This window comes from Epinephelus fuscoguttatus, linkage group LG4, assembly GCF_011397635.1.
Source record: "Epinephelus fuscoguttatus linkage group LG4, E.fuscoguttatus.final_Chr_v1".
NCBI lineage: Eukaryota > Metazoa > Chordata > Actinopteri > Perciformes > Serranidae > Epinephelus > Epinephelus fuscoguttatus.
Genome location: NC_064755.1, coordinates 11,094,057 through 11,112,516, shown reverse-complemented (window position 1 = coordinate 11,112,516; position 18,460 = coordinate 11,094,057). Strand labels below are relative to the sequence as shown.

Genomic DNA, 18,460 nt, shown 5'->3' with positions numbered 1-18,460 from the left:
CAATATCATTGCATTGCCACTATAACACAAGTTAGGGAAAGGCAGTTGTGTATCAAGATGGGAACTCAGATCTCCAGCAGGAAAAGTAGACGCACTACATGCCATCCACCCTGATTTCACATTACGCCTCCCTTCATAAAGTGCACAGACTACTTTCCCAATTGGCACTGAACATTGTTATTGGATATACTGTAAATTGCAAGATAGGGAATTGTCCAATATGGACAAAATTCCCAGGGATTTCCCTGAGCTGAATATGTTTGTCAGACTAAATGAAATTGTACCTGAAAACCCCCAGTCAGCACAAAAGTCTATGAAACTTTACTTTAAAATCTGTAATACAAGTAACATCATCATTTTGGTTTGGAGTTATCTTATTATCAGAACAAACAAAATTTGATCTAGGGACAGAGTAATATGACATATACTGTATTGCACATATACAGTAATACTTACAGTAATAATACACTGTCAACTTACTGTACAGGCCAATCTATCTTATCTGAAAGTAATAATGTGGCTCATTTTGTGCACAGATGTATTTAACGTGAAACAGATGGCATATGCTGACCCATCGACCTTATAGTACTTCTGCCAGTTAGCACTTACTGCCACTTTTCAGTTGGTGTTTTTCTCTAATGGGGTGAGGCAGAAAAAGCCAACTTGAGGAAAGTTTACTTCCTCTTACACAGATTGCTGACCCAGTCTTTTTTCGAATTATTTTCGAGGATGGCTCTCCAGAACCTGGCCCCCTCGGGATGATGCTGCTGCAACATTCGTCTGATAAAGAGGCTCAGCCTGGCTGCCGAATCAAGAAATATTAAAGTAGACATCCGTAGCAGCTTAGTTTTGTCGATAACACACAATGATCCACAATGAGAAGAGGAAAAATTTATTGTTTTGTGACATACAGTGCCTCTCGTGGACCACAAAACACAACTGCAGCATTTTTGCAGTATGTTCTTCAGAGACACCCCAACAGTGTCTTCTTTTAAAGTTTCTGCTCCTGTGTTTAAGGTGACTTTTTGTTTTTGCAAAGTGTACGTTCCATTCATCATACAATGATCCTAGTCAGGTTGAGGAAATTGTTACTATTCCTGCAACAGTGCATTGTGAAACCTTTAAGTGAACTGTGACAAACATTACCTTGAATCCCATAAAGCTATTATGTGCTGTTAGTTGCAAAATCTTTACATTCATTCTTGTGGGAAATGTAGATTATAAAATCCTGACCAAGCAGAAAGAAATGCAACCTGGCATTCAATATTTATGTGAAATGTGGAACAGTAAGTGTAAATCTAAATTTGTTTCTATGTGTGTGTGTGTGTGTGTGTGTGTGTGTGAGTGAGAGAGAGAGAGAGAGAGAGAGAGAGAGAGAAGGTGGTGCAAATGGGTGTGCATTCAAATCTGGTTCTATGTGTGTGAATTGGTGTGTGTGTGTTATTGTTCTGCTGATGAGGTACGCACCAGTTTCTCTGGACTTAGAATATGGTGTCATGAACTTTTCTATTTATATATTCATGTCATCTCCCTCTGGATGAACTCAGCAGCACTTTGCTACGTTGACAAACCCACAGCGAAAAGAACTCCAGAGACACTGACCCACCACTTCAACAACTTCATTTTACCTCTGACCATTTTCAATCATTCATGCTATTATTTCAAATAACACAAAGATCAAAAGTCCATCCAATATCCATAAGTATGCTGGCAACAAAATACAATCTGTAAAGTCAGTGCAGTCGTGAGCTGCTGCAGCAGATTTGTGTTAATGTCAAACGGATTTTCTTTTTTTGTCACTGACTCAACTTACTTTTGGGGTCAGTTAAGACACGGACACACTATGACGAATACAAAAAAGTTCTCAAGATTTAGTAATGAATGAAAAGCCTGCTGGCACTGAAAAACTGCAGACTTTTTTGTCTCTAAAACTTAGCTGGCAAAAGAAATGAAGTAATAGAAATTGTGTTTGCCTCAGCTTATTGACATCAACTGGTTCATGCGTCTTTCACAATCAAGTAAGTCACTGGCAATTTAACATTCACATAATTTTTTAAAAAGTGATAAAAAATATTGCATCAAGAATTTTTTACGAACAAATCAGAGCAATTTGAGCAAGGTTCATTTGCACAATAAAAAAAAAACATATATTGCTTTGTAAATATAAAAGACTAGTCCATACCCATTGGTAGCTTTGTCACCTTCTACCTATGCCAGTTCTCAATGCCTATGTGCAGGTTCACATAGACTATGTCAGTGAGTAGAAAAACGTGGGACAGACAGAATGACTGACTGACAGTTTCTGTGATTATGTACAGCATACCATACCATGACTTAGTCATACCAAAAATTAGAAAAAAAACCCCCAAACATTCAGCCACAGGGGGAGCCACAGCGATTGGTCGCATTTTAGCCATTTTTAAGCATTTTTCTGTTGTTATAGCGCCACCCAGTTGCCAATTAGAGTTAAATTTCTCCAGTCACCTTGAGGCGTCCTGTTCTACGTATCTACCAAGTTTAGTAAAAATTGATATGGCGGTTAGACCTAGTTAAAAAATTAGCTCTGTCGCGCCCCCATTTTGTTTGATGGGGTCAATAATGGAGGGGTCCCCTCAGATTATGTGTGGTCATATGCCTACAAAGTTGTGTGGTGATCAGTGAAACCCTTGAGATGTGATACACCTTTATGTGATGAGCCACGCCCTCCGCAATAGTCATTGCCTTATAGAAGCTCAGTTTTAGCAAGTTTTCCAACTTTTGCCAAGAGGGAACTTTAGATATTGGTCCCTAGATTATGTTCACCCAGTTTCATGCAGATCGGTCAAACTTCCTAGGAAGAGATCGATCTGAAGTGTTTTTCAAAAAATTCAAAATGGCGGAAAATCTATATAACCTGAAGTTATGGGTTCTTGAGGCAAATTTGTATCTCATGATGTTTCATGTCTCTAGGACATACGGGGCATGAGATATGCCCATTCAAAGTTTGCAATTTCAATTGATTGCTATAGCGCCCCCCTTTGGCCAATTGATGTAATATTGCTTCATTCGCATCCTCCCATGACCCTCTACCACTGTGCCAAATTACACATGGATTGACCAAGTCAGTGAAGAGAAAAACGCGGAACAGACACACAGACACACACACAGATAGACAGGGTTTTCGTCATTGTAAGATATAGTAAGATTAATGTAAGCGAAAAATCCCCCATAGCCCAGTGATTCTAAATGACCCAGGCCTAAGGAAGGAGCTAGGCCTATTCCAACCACACGAAGAAAGCCCAACATTCTTCAGGCCGCAAGCTCCTGGGAGATGAGTGTTGATGTAGGAAGGAGGCTGCAGTTCCCGGAGGTGGTCTAAACAACCCTTCGGCCAGACATTGTGCTGTGTCAACCAAAGACCAGAAGATAATTCTGGTCGAACTGATGGTGTCATGGGAGGAAGGCTGCGAAGTGGCCCATGAGAGAAAGGCCTCTAAGTACCAACCTCTAATCCAAGACTGCAGAGACAAAGGCTGGCAGGCGTGGTTGTTCCCTGTGGAGATTGGGCGCAAGGGCTTCCCAGCCAAGTCGGCATGGCGTTTGCTGTCAGCTCTGGGCCTGGACGAGCAGAGCAAGAAGCAAGCTGCCCGTAGGATGGGGGAGGAGGCGGAACGTGCCTCGTGTTGGATTTGGAGCAAGCGAGAGGAGGAAGGCTGGAGGCCAGGAGCAGGTGGGCAGTGAGTTGGCCACTCACTGCTGGCCCACCAACCAGACAGTGTTGTGGTTGAGAGCCGAAACACTCAGTGAAGGTTGTGCACCACCTGATGACATCTGCTCCTGGCCAATGGCTATAGCTACCTGTTAAGGTAGCTGAGGAAGGCACCCACAAGTGTATGCAACAAGCAAAAAATGTGCATGAGCCGATCAGTGACTTTAACAAATTATTGACAGTTTTTTCTTATCCAAGTTTTCTGTTCGCTCTGTGAACCTGACAACACAATTGAGCTATTTAAGTCCAGAAGTTTATAAATCTATTCATTCATTAGTGGTGAATAAAATTCCACTGGAATACAGGAAATGGAGTGTTTGACTCAAGTACCCCCAGACCTCCTGCTTAAAATGTGTATAAAACTAAACAATAGGAAATACATTTAAAAAAGAACAAAAAACAACCACACAAAATGAAACCAAATATTGTTACAAAAATAATGTATTCAAAACATTTCAGCTTTCAGATAAACATCCAGCATTTGCTGTAGGTCATAGTTTCTCAACCTCATGGGCAGGAACACCAGATAGGGATGCTTGATATGCAGATGCGGTATCATCATTTCTACATTCATTTGAAGCTCCCTCAGGCTCTTGGAAGTAATTACGAGGTATGCCATATTATAATTTACATGACAGATTGACAGCTCATTGTGCTGGGGTCATAAGAATTTGAGTAAAAAAAAAATCTTACAGATTTACATTTCTTAAAGGGTCAGTTCAGCAATGTGTGGTATGTAGCCATGCAAATAGCATTGTGTGTGTTTGTTGTTGTTTTTTTCATTGCCCCAGGTACCCTACCGCAGAGCTCACTGAGAAACGTTTTCATTGGAAATGTTGTCTACTGAATCCAATTCTCAAACTACATCTGAAACTCTTTCTGTAAAGTAGCAAATTGGGACATTTCAGCATTTCATTCAGACTTATGCTTTTCCCTACTTTGTTGTTTGGCTGACTGGGTGCATGCTGTACATATTTTTGAAAAATACAACATTGAATAGATCTAAAAAGAAAATCTCATTAGACCTACCCATCAAGGTGAAAAACATGCTTTTTTCAACTTTATCATGTTTAAATAAGGGTATGAATGCAGAGAAAAGGGGGGAAGGGAGGCTCTTAAGAGAGGAAGATAAGAAAGAAGTGGAGAATAAGAAAAAAGGATCAAAGGAAGCACAAGAACATTTTAATGGGCACTGATTCATCCGACTGACTTTCTGTTATGATGTAAGTCTCACCAGAACCCCTGAATGAAAAAGTACAAATAAAGGTTGTATTCCGAGTTGAGCAGCAGTGAGGCCAGTGATACCCAGTGCTGCAGAAACTGACGTGGTGGAAAGCTAACAATAATGACATTTGTCAATGAAGTGATGCAATTTTTGCAGAAAGAGAGCATACGCGCCAGTCAGCCAGGCCTGCCAGACCTGCCAGACCCAAAGAGGAGTCAAGGTGTTAAGAGGGCACCATTACTTTCAGAGTGTAGCTTCTCCAAAATGTCATCTCATCTACAAGTATGTGCACTGACATTTGCTCTGGTCTTATATCCAAGCATGACCGCACATCTGCAATCTTTTTTGCTAAACTGTACCTTTATCATGCTGTGCATCTCTTTTTAGCCACAGTAATGGTATGACTCCAGGGATTGTAATATTGGCCCATTAGCCTGCCCATCGTGTAGGTCAAGCCTGAAATATCTCAACACCTATTGAATTGGTTACCATAAAATTTTGTACAGATCTCACTGACTTTGGTGATACCCAGATTTTCCTTCTAGCACCACTATAAGATTCACATCTGTGGATTTGAATAAAATGTCTCTACCTCTGCGATAAATTTTCATAGCAACATCATCAGGTAGAGTCCTCTCCAACTTGTCCAATATTCTGGTTTATTACTAAATACTTGCAAAACAAATGATATTTACATCAGACACAGCTCTGCCTAAGGGTCAGTGCCAATTGGCAACTGATAGCATGCTACCAGGCGAAACAGAGATGGTGAACTTGGTAAGCAATATAGCTCCTTAACAACAGAATGTTAGCATTGTAATTGTGAACAAAGTAAAGTTCTGAAGCTGATGGGAATGTCATTGGTTTTGCAGGTAATTTGTTATGAATCTTAGTTTGACCAATCTGCATGAAACTGGGTGAACATAATCTAGGGACCAATATCTAAAGTTCCCTCTTGGCAAAAGTTGGAAAACTTACTAAAACTGAGCTTCTATAAGGCAATGAATATTGTGGAGGGCGTGGCTCATCACATAAAGGTGTATAACATCTCAAGGGTTTCACCGATCACCACACAACTTTGTAGGCATATGACCACACGTAATCTGAGGGGACCCCTCCATTATTGACCCCATCAAACAAAATGGGGGCGCTACAGAGCTAATTTCTTATCTAGGCCGAACCGCTATATCGATTTTTACTAAACTTGGTAGATATGTAGAACAGGAAGCTCAAGGTGACTGGAGAAATTTAACTCTAAATGGCAACTGGGTGGCGCTATAACAACAGAAAAATGCTTAAAAATGGCTAAAATGCGACCAATCGCTGTGGCTCCCCCTGTGGCCGAATGTTTTTAAAACACTTTAACTATCTGCCTTTCAACGTGCTACCTCAACAGTTTTAGCCCACTAACTATCCCACTATTGGCAATGGCACTACTGTACTTTCAATTAAGCAATCGTACTATCAAATTCACAAAAACTCTGTCTGAATACATTGCTCTTCTTAATGGGTTTAGTTGACTATTTAATCTGCAATTTCCAAACATATGCATAGATGTAGATATTTGGGGGGGATGGCATGTCCCCTTTGCCCAACCCTGCCCCCAAAAGAAAACATGTAGTAGCAGAGAACTATCATTTTGACAAAATTAAAGACAATTACACCATTAACTGGTGAAGAAGAGGCAAAATTGGTGCATAAAAATTCACCAGAATGCAGGAAATGAAGTGTTTGATGCTCAAAATTTTGGCTGCACTAGACGAAAAGTCTGGTGGAATCCCACAATTACTAGGATTCATCCTCTGGGGCCATGAATGTATTTCCAAAGATCTCGACAATCCATCTAATAGTTATTGAGTTATTTCAGTCTGGACCAAAGTAGTGGATTGACAGATCAACCCACTGTCCAACAATGCCATCCATTTAGCCACACTGTTGGTGTGGCTGATAAGAGCTTTTTAACAGAAGTGGGAGGCGAGAAAAGGAGAAGGATAAGAAAGTGGAGGAACAGGAAAAAAGAGACAATCCCATGCAGTCAGAATATTTTAATAAGAGTGTAGATTAGTTGGAGGTAAAGGTGCAGCAGACAGAACACAGAGAAACTGATTGCCTGCTTCCTCTCCAAATGTCAGCTCAATTATTCCATCCTGCTATGGATATTCAGGGCTGATACTGTTTCAAGATTTGATAAAGTCGAGCTACATTTGGAACACTGAGTTTTCTTCTCATTAAAACAGTGAGCTGGGTGATTATTTTTTTCCCACCCCCACTTAATATTTATTACAGGACTATAAAGTGATTCAGTTGTGTTGAATTTTGCTCCTGGCAGTCCATAGTTGGTAATCAGAAGGCTTGGACAACCTGAAGTGAAACCTTTGGTTTCACAGACACACGATGTACACAGGCTGGTGTCATTATACAGCGCTCTACCTGCTGTTACTTTAATTCAGTTCTCAGTCACTCTGAATTTGAATCTCTTTACTTTCAGCCTTTTTCCTGTTTGGTTCTGAGCGCTGCAACTACACTCCAGCAGCACCACCCCCCCAACACTGCCTCCCTCCATCTATAGCTTGTTAAATTTGATTGACAGAGCCTGATATTTGTGGTGAGTGTCAGGGCAGTGGGGGTTTGGAAATGGAACAGAGATGTCCATGCATGGGGACTGCATGAAAGTAATATCCATACACGTGCTGTCACGCTGTTATATCTCCACCAATTTGTCATGAATGATTCATTTAGCTTCAGGAGGTATGAGTGCATGTAAATTATGCTTCATGCTTTAAAATAATTTTGGATAAGTGCAGCAGACTGACATTTTGTAATAGATGTTCAGTCCCTATAATTTGTTGGCAGACACACTGTTGCATGGCCATCAGACGTTTCGGGGTGGTGATTTCCACCGGACCAGAGCTTTGCTCCGGTGAGAAGAGACCGCCAAAAGAAAAGAAAATGACTCTTATGTAGGACTATGTGTGTGTCTCCTCTTTTCAGTGGAACAGACCAGTATGTCATTGGCACGTCTTCTTTCACAATTCCAAATGAATATCAAGAATTCAATCTTGTTTGCAAGCAGCCAACTCCAAATCATTTCCATCTCATTTCCTCCAAACTCATTTATTAAACTTATCAGTCAGAGCACTGCACCACAATTTGTGCAGCTCCTTGAGTTATAAAGAGCAGTGTACGAATTGCCTTAAAAGTGTGCCAAATTAGGTTGCATGCAAATGTTAAGTACTTTCTAACCTCCACAGAAGTTACATATTTCTTACACAATTAGTTTTAGCTCATGTGTGCTGCTTTTTTTATAGTAAGAAAATGCACCCACAATGTGCACTGCTGATTAACAGATTTGAAAAATGCTGTTAAATAACCACAATTGTACTGTAGTAGTAACTTACACCAAAGCTTGAAGTAAGTTTATTATTATTATCATTATCATTGTTATTTAGATAATTTTGGGGCATTTTGACTTTATTGGAAAGGTAACCAAGGTAAACAATACAACCTAATATTTCAATACCTGTAACTTAAATAGTTAGGTAACGTAATATTAGGCAGCAATAACTTGTACTAACCTTATGAGTTTCCTAATGTTAGCTAGCTATGCTAATGTTGATAGCAAAGTAATGTTAAAGTTATCTAAAATTAAGATGGTTTGCTAATGACATTAGCATAGCTAGCTAATGTAAACAAACCCGTAAGATTAGTAAAAGTTATTTGCTTCTAACATTACATTATCTAACATGTGGCTTAGTCAAACTTATGAACGCATGCTATTGTGTCCTGATGATCGCCATATGATACATATGATACACAGCAGCATCTAATCATACAGTATAATACACTAATTTATTAACAATAAGCATGACATACAATATGTAGCCTAAACATAAAACCAAATGTGATCAGTCAGCTTATAAAAGGCCTACTTATGTGGCATGGATGTGGTACAATGTATTAAATATTTGCTTATTCTAGGCTACTTTAATAATATAATACAATACATTACATATAATAATATAATATAATATAATAATATAATACAGTGGTATGTAAACGTTGTATGTTGATAAGGAAGTGTGACACGTGATTTTCCGCCTAGACACACATCCACCATGGATCCTGGTGATGGAGAAGGGTCCCAGTGTCAGAGATGGGTGGGCCTGAGCTTGGAGCTCTGAAGTGGTACCCTACTGGAAAAAGCAGAAAACATAAAAGTTGCCTTACAGCAATGGGTCTTTCAAAGGCTGTAAATCCAATATTAATTCTCCTTGTAGCTCTGTTTTGGTCTCCACCAATGGACACTTGGTCAGTCTGCTTTTTGGTGCTGGTGAGGGAGTGTACAATGGGTTCACCAAAGCTTCCTTTTTTTTTTTTTTTTTTTTTAAACTAGAAACAGCTGCCTGCTGCTGCCCCACCCATAAACAAGGTTGATGAGGGCGGCGAGACTAAATCCAAACATTAAAATTTTCAAAAGAAGATAATGAACTTAAAATATGGCAAAAGGTTTGCAGAGCTTAAATGGATAGTGCACCTACTGTGCGCGAGACCAGCGAAAGCACGTGAACACACATCAACGCGATGCCCATGTCTCACGGTCTCGCGCTAGCGCACACACGTGAATGCGGCGCACAGAGAGGCAGTTAGAGCTACAGGCTACAATGAGGCTGAAAACAGAGTTCAAATGACGTTTTTCCAAACAACTTTTTATGTCTGGGCTTCAGGACACTTGGATCACTACGGATGAGCAGTATGGAGATATTTTGTGGTTTCAATTATGTGTTTTTGGACATTTGAATCTGGGGCGCTGTAAGCCTCCATTAGGTAGAATTGTGTTGCTACCCCCTCTCTTCTTGGATCTCCGCATGTGTTGTGAGGACTCTGAAACTTCACCTTAGCCCCCATCAGCATATGGGTGAGTAGATAATGGCTGAATTTTCATTTTTGGGTGCACTATCCCTTTAAGGGAACTGTAGTGTTGAGTGATAACTGTCACCATTTGATAAATTGATCATATGAAAATACTGATTAGAGCTTTAAGGTGGAAACAGCTAACTTCTGCAGCTGTAAATAAGTCTGATGAGAACACAGAGACTGAACCAAAACAAGACTGATTTTCACTACAAACATCTTTCACATTGCATCTAATTATTTAATCCACTGTCATTTTAAAAATACCATAGGGCAAATTTAAGTTCTTTTCCCGGAGTTTCTTAGATTATTTTGTCTACATTTATATCTAGTGACAAAAAAATATGTTATTGAGCACAGTCTAATTACAACATAGTCACACATAAGTGTATATGTGCAGACACATGCACATTTATGCTCATACATTTGCAACTAAAAACACACATATGTTCTACCCACACAAAATCTGTTGTGGTTATGTTTGGTATTCACGGCTGATTGCACCTGCTTGATGTTCTATTATCTGTGCAGTGATACAGTCAGTGATCATTTGGCAGGATTTCACTAGTTCGAGTGGTCATCTAGTGTGTGTAGTGTGTGCATGTGCTTGTGAGTGTGCATGCCTGTGCTTATCAGTGTGCTGTCTCATAGCAAGCCATGATGACACAACTGATGGATGTCTCCTCAACAGAGCAGAGATAAGAGAATTTGCTGCTTGGCCTTGAGTCCAAAAGGTTACAAATGACATTTCAACTAAGTTTATACAAGAGAGCCAATATACTCACACCTTCCTCAGCTCTCTGATTTTTTCCCCACTTAATTCAACTTTGGCCATTTTGCTTTCAGTATTAGCTACGGTGGATTTTATAAAGTGCTTTAATTTGATATATAGATCTCATTTGTCTCTTATGGCTCTCTGTTTCGGAGCCCTCCATTGTTAAATGGAACGCAGAGAGCCTATATCTGATATTACAGTGGGAAAAGTCATTATAAAACTCAGGTTCAAAGAGCAACCAGCTCCCTACAGTGCTTTAAAAGCTACTTGCTGTGATATGACTTTGTGCTCCTGCGTGGCCACATTTTATATATAGATATAACGCCTAAGCACTTGAGATACCTTGTCGTCCAATGAAAGTCATGTATCTTCAAAATGTCAATTTTTTATGGAAAAGGAAAGCAGCTTTGTTGTAGGCTTTATGATGATGTGTATTTGGATTTTTTCCAACATAAGACAGTGAAACATTTTATTCAGATTTAAATATATGGAGATACATGATTTTCACTGGTTGAGGTCATGAGTTTGGTCCATTATATCTGAGTACTCATGACACCAAATATCTGACTAGAGAAATGGTCAGTCTCCATCCAAGAATCATTAATAATCAAACAATAATACAGTGTCTGGCAGTATCATAAGTTCTTTTTTTTGCAGATCAACAGAGCACTGCAGATATGAAACATCTGTTTTCTGCCCATGAAAATAGCAAGTTGACCTTTTACCACAATATACATCTGGACTCATTATGATGGGCAGAGCACAGGTGTACCCAATATTAATTATGGCTCTTTTACCATAAGATGTTCCAGTCAGCTTTCTGAGTGAATAAGTATACACAATATCAGCACTGCCACACATAAACAGAACATTATTATCATTATTAAAGTTGTCATCTAAAATTTGATGAGTCAAAATGTCTACCATGTTGAATGGCTCATTATGCTTGAAGTCTTGCAGGTAAGTGCTACATTCATTTTGTCTGATTTTAAGCAGTTTTTCACCAGAGCTATTTCCAAGTCTGTCCAATTCAGATGTTTGTGATTAAAATTACATTTAGCCTTAAGGCTGCCAAAAGTCCCATTTTCTCATGTTTATGTCCTTACCATAGGCAGTTAGCGCTAATCCTAGGATAGGAGAAATCTAATTGTGTACAATTAGGCCTACTTGGCAAGTTGCAAGCTATTTCCAGAGGGTGATGGCATGAATGAATGGTGCTTTTAATTTTGGCAGACAAGCTCCTGATCTTGGTCACTTCTAATGTCTAATTTTAAATAAACAGAGGTTGTCAAATGTTCCTAAAATGTTTGTTTCCGCCACCATAACAACAGAATGAACAGAAAGAACATTGAAGTGTTTGCAGGAGTCATTGGACAAGTTCAAAAGAAAATGGCAATTGTTGGTAGTTGTTATGGTGACACACATTTCATGTCAGAGAAACAGTGAAGTAGGGCTGGACGATATGGCAAAAAACATTATCATTATTTTTTTCCCATATTGATCAATTTCAATATTTTTCACAATATATAATTTCATAATTCTGCCAGTTCAAAGAGTATCCTGGTGACAACTAACGCCTGAAGAAACCAAAGGGCTCATTTATTAAACTTTAGAATATAGTTTATTAGCATATACAAACAATACAACCGTTTGTTGTAACATTAAAATAATAGTGCCATCGCTGAAATGGTTTCAGATGATCATAGTGGCAGTCATCCAGAGTTCATAGAACCTTAGTTACATCTATAACTCTCTATTTATTTTCCTTAGCTAGCACCAACTGATGGCATATTTTGCAAACTGTTCTCTACCGCACTTTGTCACTTTTGTCCTCCATATAACTGACATGGTGTTACCTTCTTTGTCAACAGTTTTCTGAGCTTTGAAGTATAGCATGAGTTCACTTTTAGTGCATTAGCGTAATGAGCTCTGTGGTAAGTTACTGCAGGCAGAATGGCCATAGACATCATATTTCTGCAAGTTTGTGTTCTGCGTGTTCAATAACTTGATTATACTGTCTCCCTTTTGTTGCACTGATGGATAGTGAGCATTGTCATCAGTAGCTCCGGTAAAATATATCCGAAAGTATGTCTCATTGCCTCCGCTGTGGGCTTTGCTCTAAGGTTAGCCTGTTGTCCAGTCTGTGTGTGGAGCATAGCCGCATACTCCTACAAACAGGCAGCAGACTTACCGACTGTTGTGTTTATTGCTGCTGTCTGATTGGTTGTTAGATCTATTCATATCAAGGACTTATTTCATTGTTATTGACATAAATTATATCGCAAGGACCTGTCAAGTTTTTTGTCGTCCAGCCCTACCGTAAAGTCTGTCACATTCGCTAGTTTGAGATTACCATTTTGGTCATGACTAAAAAAACTTGCCCCAGTGAGTTCACAACTTGCCACAAGTTGGTTCGTTTATACATAACACAAAAATTGCTGTAACCATCCTGCTACATTGCTTTGAATGAGAATGTCCATTCTACTTGTATTTTATTTCCATGCTCAGCACACTCACGGCTGGAACACACTGCCCACATGAGCAGCATGTGACGTTAACCCCACTGAACTGCTATGGCTTACACGTGTGGTGTTCACACAGACAGCTTTCTTGCTGCAGCCTGCTGCCGAGCTGTGTGCTGTAAATACTGTATTTACGCAATTAAAATCCAATACTCTGTCTATTTATGGAGCTACACAAGCCACAACATCGTCAACAACATGGTTTTGCAAATATTTCGCAATAAAAACTCTTGTGTTAACAACTGAATGATTCAATCCACAGAAATGCTGTCAGGGGGCATTGATTTTGAAATGAAGACAGGAAATGTTGAGATAAAAAGAGATATTTTATCATGTCTGTGACAAATATTGAAATTGAAACTGTAGTGAAAGGTGGTGTAATGTCAATATTATCATCAGGAGGCCAATTTTATTGTCTATTTCTGCTGAAAACCACATGCATCACATGGGAATTTTTTTTTTTTTTTTTCCAATTTTCTAGATGTTCCCCAGATAAGCAACAACTGAGCGGCGCCTAAGCAGCACTGTTCACGCCAGCAGTGTGGCTGCTCTAACTTGTTAACACTGGGGTCAAAAAAATTCTTAAGGTTCTTCAACGTACACTCGCTGCTCACGCAGGCAGTGTGTTCCGTGCAAAAAGGAGCTAAGTTATGTCTGTGTAGCAACCATCAACGACTAGCTTGATGACTCAGTGACCACACACAACATGGCAGAAGTCCTGTCTTAGCTATGAAGCGGTGAGATTTCAAACTCATAATAAAATTAGGTAATGTTAGTAAGCTCACTTAGAATACATCTTACATGCATCCTGAGCTTAGTGCCAACACGATTGTGATTGGTTCAGAGAAATAGAAACGACCCAGAGCATTTGTACCCCTATCAGAATGATAATGGGCTCTTCCAGACTTTTCTGGAGCACTGTGGAGATGGACTGGCTAAGCGACACCACACCCCCATCCCACCCCAGCCTTCAGGCATGGACACTGAACATGAGACTGGACTTTTTTGAGCCCATGTCATTAGAAGAAAATGTTGGCATTGTATGTTTGCATGTTTCATATATTCTGGTGATTGGCTTGCTTTTTCGTATTTTGTCACACAGGTGGCCAATGGGCCTTTAAGCACTTAACTGTACAAGAAAATTCTTCTATTGTGTTTATCTTACAAACAGACTACTCTTACTTACTACTAAAATTAATACAAAGTGGTGGCACTGCTACTTCAGTAAAACATATCTCCTTCATCATTTATGGAAATACAAAACAAAATGAGGAATATGTTTGTTCAACAATGAGCACTTAGGCAATACAATTCAATGCATGCAATCCATTTTCATTACTTGAGATATAAATAAGGACTTAAATGAAACAAATGCCTCTTACAAGCAGAATTAAAAAAAAAAAGCTTTGTAAAATGATTAGAAATTCTAATACACACTTGAGCACAATATTGAGGGCTTTTTTCAGGACCCTTATAGTCCATTAGAGGAAATGACTTCCACACACTAAGATCAGTGCAATTTTCATATTTAATACATCCTTTTGGCCCGTGCTTCCTGCATCAGAACCTTATTACCCTCATGAAAGTCTTATTCAAGCAGGCAAGTTGACTAAAGACAAATGCATATTTTATTAGGGTGGCTGCAGGACTTTGAAAAAGCAGATATTTTATACAATGAGACAGCATTTTACACCTGTCTGTTGAAGCATCTATTTAATGCTGATACTGCCATGAATTCTTTTAACATAAATGTATACTGGAAATGTCAACGGGAATCATTAATCAGTTAACCGCCAGGGATATTGTTGACCAATTATGCACGTCGGCGTACTCCTCGGTTTACTGCACTGCACACAGCTGCAAACTCCTTTTAGCATTGTCACTGTTAACTCTGTTAGCACCGTTAGCAGTGCCAGCATGGCTAGTGTAGCTGACAGAAAAACAGTGAAAAAAGGAGTTTTGTGTCTCAAAATTTAACCACTTACTCACCAGGGTAACCTGGGAAGGCCACCATGTTTGTGCAGTCAGCAGTAATCTCCAAATGAGCAGCGCTGCCAACAAGCTCCCATCGGATCGAGTGATGCGCAGTTCAGAGTGGCCAAGGCTAACGTTAGCTAAACAGAGGAGACAGGGCAGTGAGCGCTATGTAGTCGGCTGGCTGTCAGCAAAGCCAACAAATAAATTAAAAGGCAAGACATTTGCAACACAAAAGATTAAAAGTCGCCGTTGCAATGAAGTGTTGGACTGAAAGGAAAGGCCCCTTGTGTTTCGTGTCTTTTTTCTTAAAAATGAACTGATTAGTTACTGGTTAAGGCTCATTTATACTTCCTTTCCGTACAAAAATACATACATCCATTTCAAATGTTGTAAATGTCATTGCCCTCATACTCCTCTGTGTCCTTTGTGATGGCATAGATACAGCCAATAGATGGCACTAGAGGGCAGAGTCAGAATTCTCACAACAACAAACGAGGTGGAGGAGGTCATAATATTGCACCTTTAAACAGAGACAGCGTTGTAGATGGTGGTGGTCTGTCTGGTCATATGCATCCTGACATGTGGATAGAGAATACTTTACACCATATCACTGATTCATCCCATTCTGCCAATATTTGAATTTCACAGTCATTTCCCATGGTTGTATGTCGCTGAAACTACGCTACACTACCTCATGATCTCTGTTAGTACTGCTTTGTTTGTTCTGTATCTGTAAGCCCTCAGAAAACGTAAAAATATACGGACAAAATAAACTTAGAGTATGGACAGAGGGCTCCATTAGTCTCCGTCTCTATATTTTACATTGAGCATAAATGAGCCCTTAATGTGGGGAGGGCAATTGAAAGCAAAATGAATCAAAACTGACATCCCTAATATAGCTATACAGCTAAATATTCTATCACAGGGTCTAATATAACGTTGCGTTCACACGAAATGTGATGTGAATTTTCGTGATGTGTCACTCGCTCGAGTGTGAATGCTAGAATATTTTGTATTGACTCCCTTCATACGCATGAGTAATGTGAGTGCCCAAAATACTTGAATTTTCCCAAGAGGGGAGGGGCTTCTTGCAACCACCATTTTTCACTCTTTCAGTCTGAGCTTCTTTTTATACCTGTTTCTGTAAAAACAGGAGGTGGTGTCGTACAGCTCAGGGTGGCCACAGACTGACACGATCAGCTACTCCTCTATTTTTCTGATGAATGAACTTCCACTGGTACATCCCCTGCCTCATATGTCCTCAGAGGATCTCAATGCTGATTGGTTGCTGCGGCGTGAATCAGCTGCTGAAGTTTAGAATTTTCAGCTCCCTCGAATAAGCCTTTTCGCGTCCTTTGCATTGCTCAATTTGTGTCATTTGTGTCACTTGCATCGGATAGCATCCATTGCACCACCCAGTGGAAGTTTGTGTCTCTACACTGACTTTCCATGTTATTCACCTGTGCAGATATTGTTATTCATGCCTGGTGTGAACACAAGTCAGTTAGTTTAATGTCAATTTTGAATAAGGTGAAACTACTCATGACAGTTTCACATGATGTTCTGGATGGCATACTATATGGTTTCTTGTGGATTTCCTCAAACTGAATAAAAGAACTGGATGTTTGAATGCAGGAATGTTACTGGCTGATGAGCAAACAGGTTGTTTTCATTCTGAAAGGTCAGTGGGTTGTTTTTGACTTCAAATCTCGGTCAAGGGTACGCTCCAGACGTCAGCCATCCATCAGACAGTTTATAGTGCAGAGTCACTCCAGATGGGATCCATCACACAGAGACATCCAGGCTGATGCTGTTTAGTTTAACCATCTCCAGCTCTGAGAACTGCTTTCACTTAGGTAACCCTCCCCACGTTTAGACACACACACACCCATGAAGACTCACACACATGTTTGACATGTGGACGGAGAGCCACGAAAACATGCGCAAATTAGTTTAGTGCAAGTTTATTTGATCCAGCTCATATCCTTGAGGTTTTATTATTTATACACACACTCACCCACACACACATTTGGCACTTTAAAATAAACAAAGTTAAAGTTCACAACGGCTGAGTATGTTTGTCATTCAGAGAGAATAAAAGAGGATTGCAAAATGTCATAAAGGAAAAAAACAACTTACAAAAAAGGAAATGGATCAGAAGATTACCTAACTTTAACTCACTCCTTCAGATGAGTCAAAACCACACAGTTAATATGAAACCTTAAAGCCTGCATTTCCATAATCCCTCATACTTTTCTCTACACTATGATAAAGAACTTGAGGAGATGGGAGAACAAAGGGTGCAGTGATGAGGAGAATGACAAATTTACCAAGTAGCTCTCAAGGACCTAAAGGTGCAAAGATACTCTGGCGACGCCTAGTGACCAAACCAAAGCCTCTTATTGCAAACGCATGTATGTCTTGTGAAAGTGTTTTACCAGGGATTATAGTCAGCGTTTGGAGATGTTGTGAGGAAAGCTGAGTGCGTGCTTTATAGAGATCCATAGAGCAAAGTGTGCATTTAATCCAAGATGAAATTATCAAACAAAACGACAGCGGCTTATGATAGAGCTCGTGTTCATGCACAGTATTATAATTACGCTTATTTAAAATCAGTAATTAATTTGATCAATAATTTCTTTTCAGAGTGGCACGCAGCTCAGACTGGATTCTGGTGCCTCTGCTCAGATGTCCCTGCGCTGTATAAACCGAGGAGCCTCTGACATTCTCTGTGCTTGTAACTGACTAATATGAGGCGATGGTCATAGCTCCTAAAACACGATAAACTCGGGTAACAGCGAAACAGTTAATGCGTAAATACGCACAGGACAGGACCAAACACAACCTTTTACAGTTTGTATCTGTTGAGTTTATAATATTATTATATAACTTTATGGTGTCTTTCAAGTCCCCCGAATCCCACAGTATATACAAAGCTTAAAATTAAATGATGGCCATACTTCATTTGTCCATTGAACAAATTATGGAGCAAAAATGCGCACAGTAGATGGGGATTAATAAATGTTATTTTCCTCTAAATGTGACTCTACTTACTTTTAAGTGCGCACTGTCCATACACGTAACTTCATGATTGTCTTTTAATTCCCATACAGCCCACACAGAGAATATAAAATTTGCTGTCAGAATGCAGAACATGTGTATGCTTCCCTAACAGGCAGCTCCGCGTGTCAGATCCGCAGAGATAGACAGACGGAGAGAGTGTGCACGGTACTATATGCGTGTGTGTGTGTAGCTATGTTTGTGTATTAGCGGAGGGCTGGCTCTTATTAAAGTGCGGAGCT

The 18,460-nt window shown here is 39.7% G+C and overlaps 1 long non-coding RNA gene across 2 annotated transcripts; it reads right to left on the bottom strand.

Moving 5' to 3' along the window:
• Positions 1 to 8,726: 8,726 nt before the first annotated feature.
• Positions 8,727 to 18,376, bottom strand: LOC125887103 (uncharacterized). Of its 2 annotated transcripts, none has more exons than XR_007449123.1 (3): positions 18,213 to 18,376; positions 15,171 to 15,295; positions 8,727 to 9,163 (listed from the first exon to the last, which is right to left on the bottom strand). It is a non-coding gene; the product is annotated as an uncharacterized LOC125887103 (long non-coding RNA). The 2 variants fall into 2 exon arrangements; XR_007449124.1 differs by lacking the exon at positions 18,213 to 18,376 and adding an exon at positions 15,532 to 15,580.
• Positions 18,377 to 18,460: the final 84 nt, after the last annotated feature.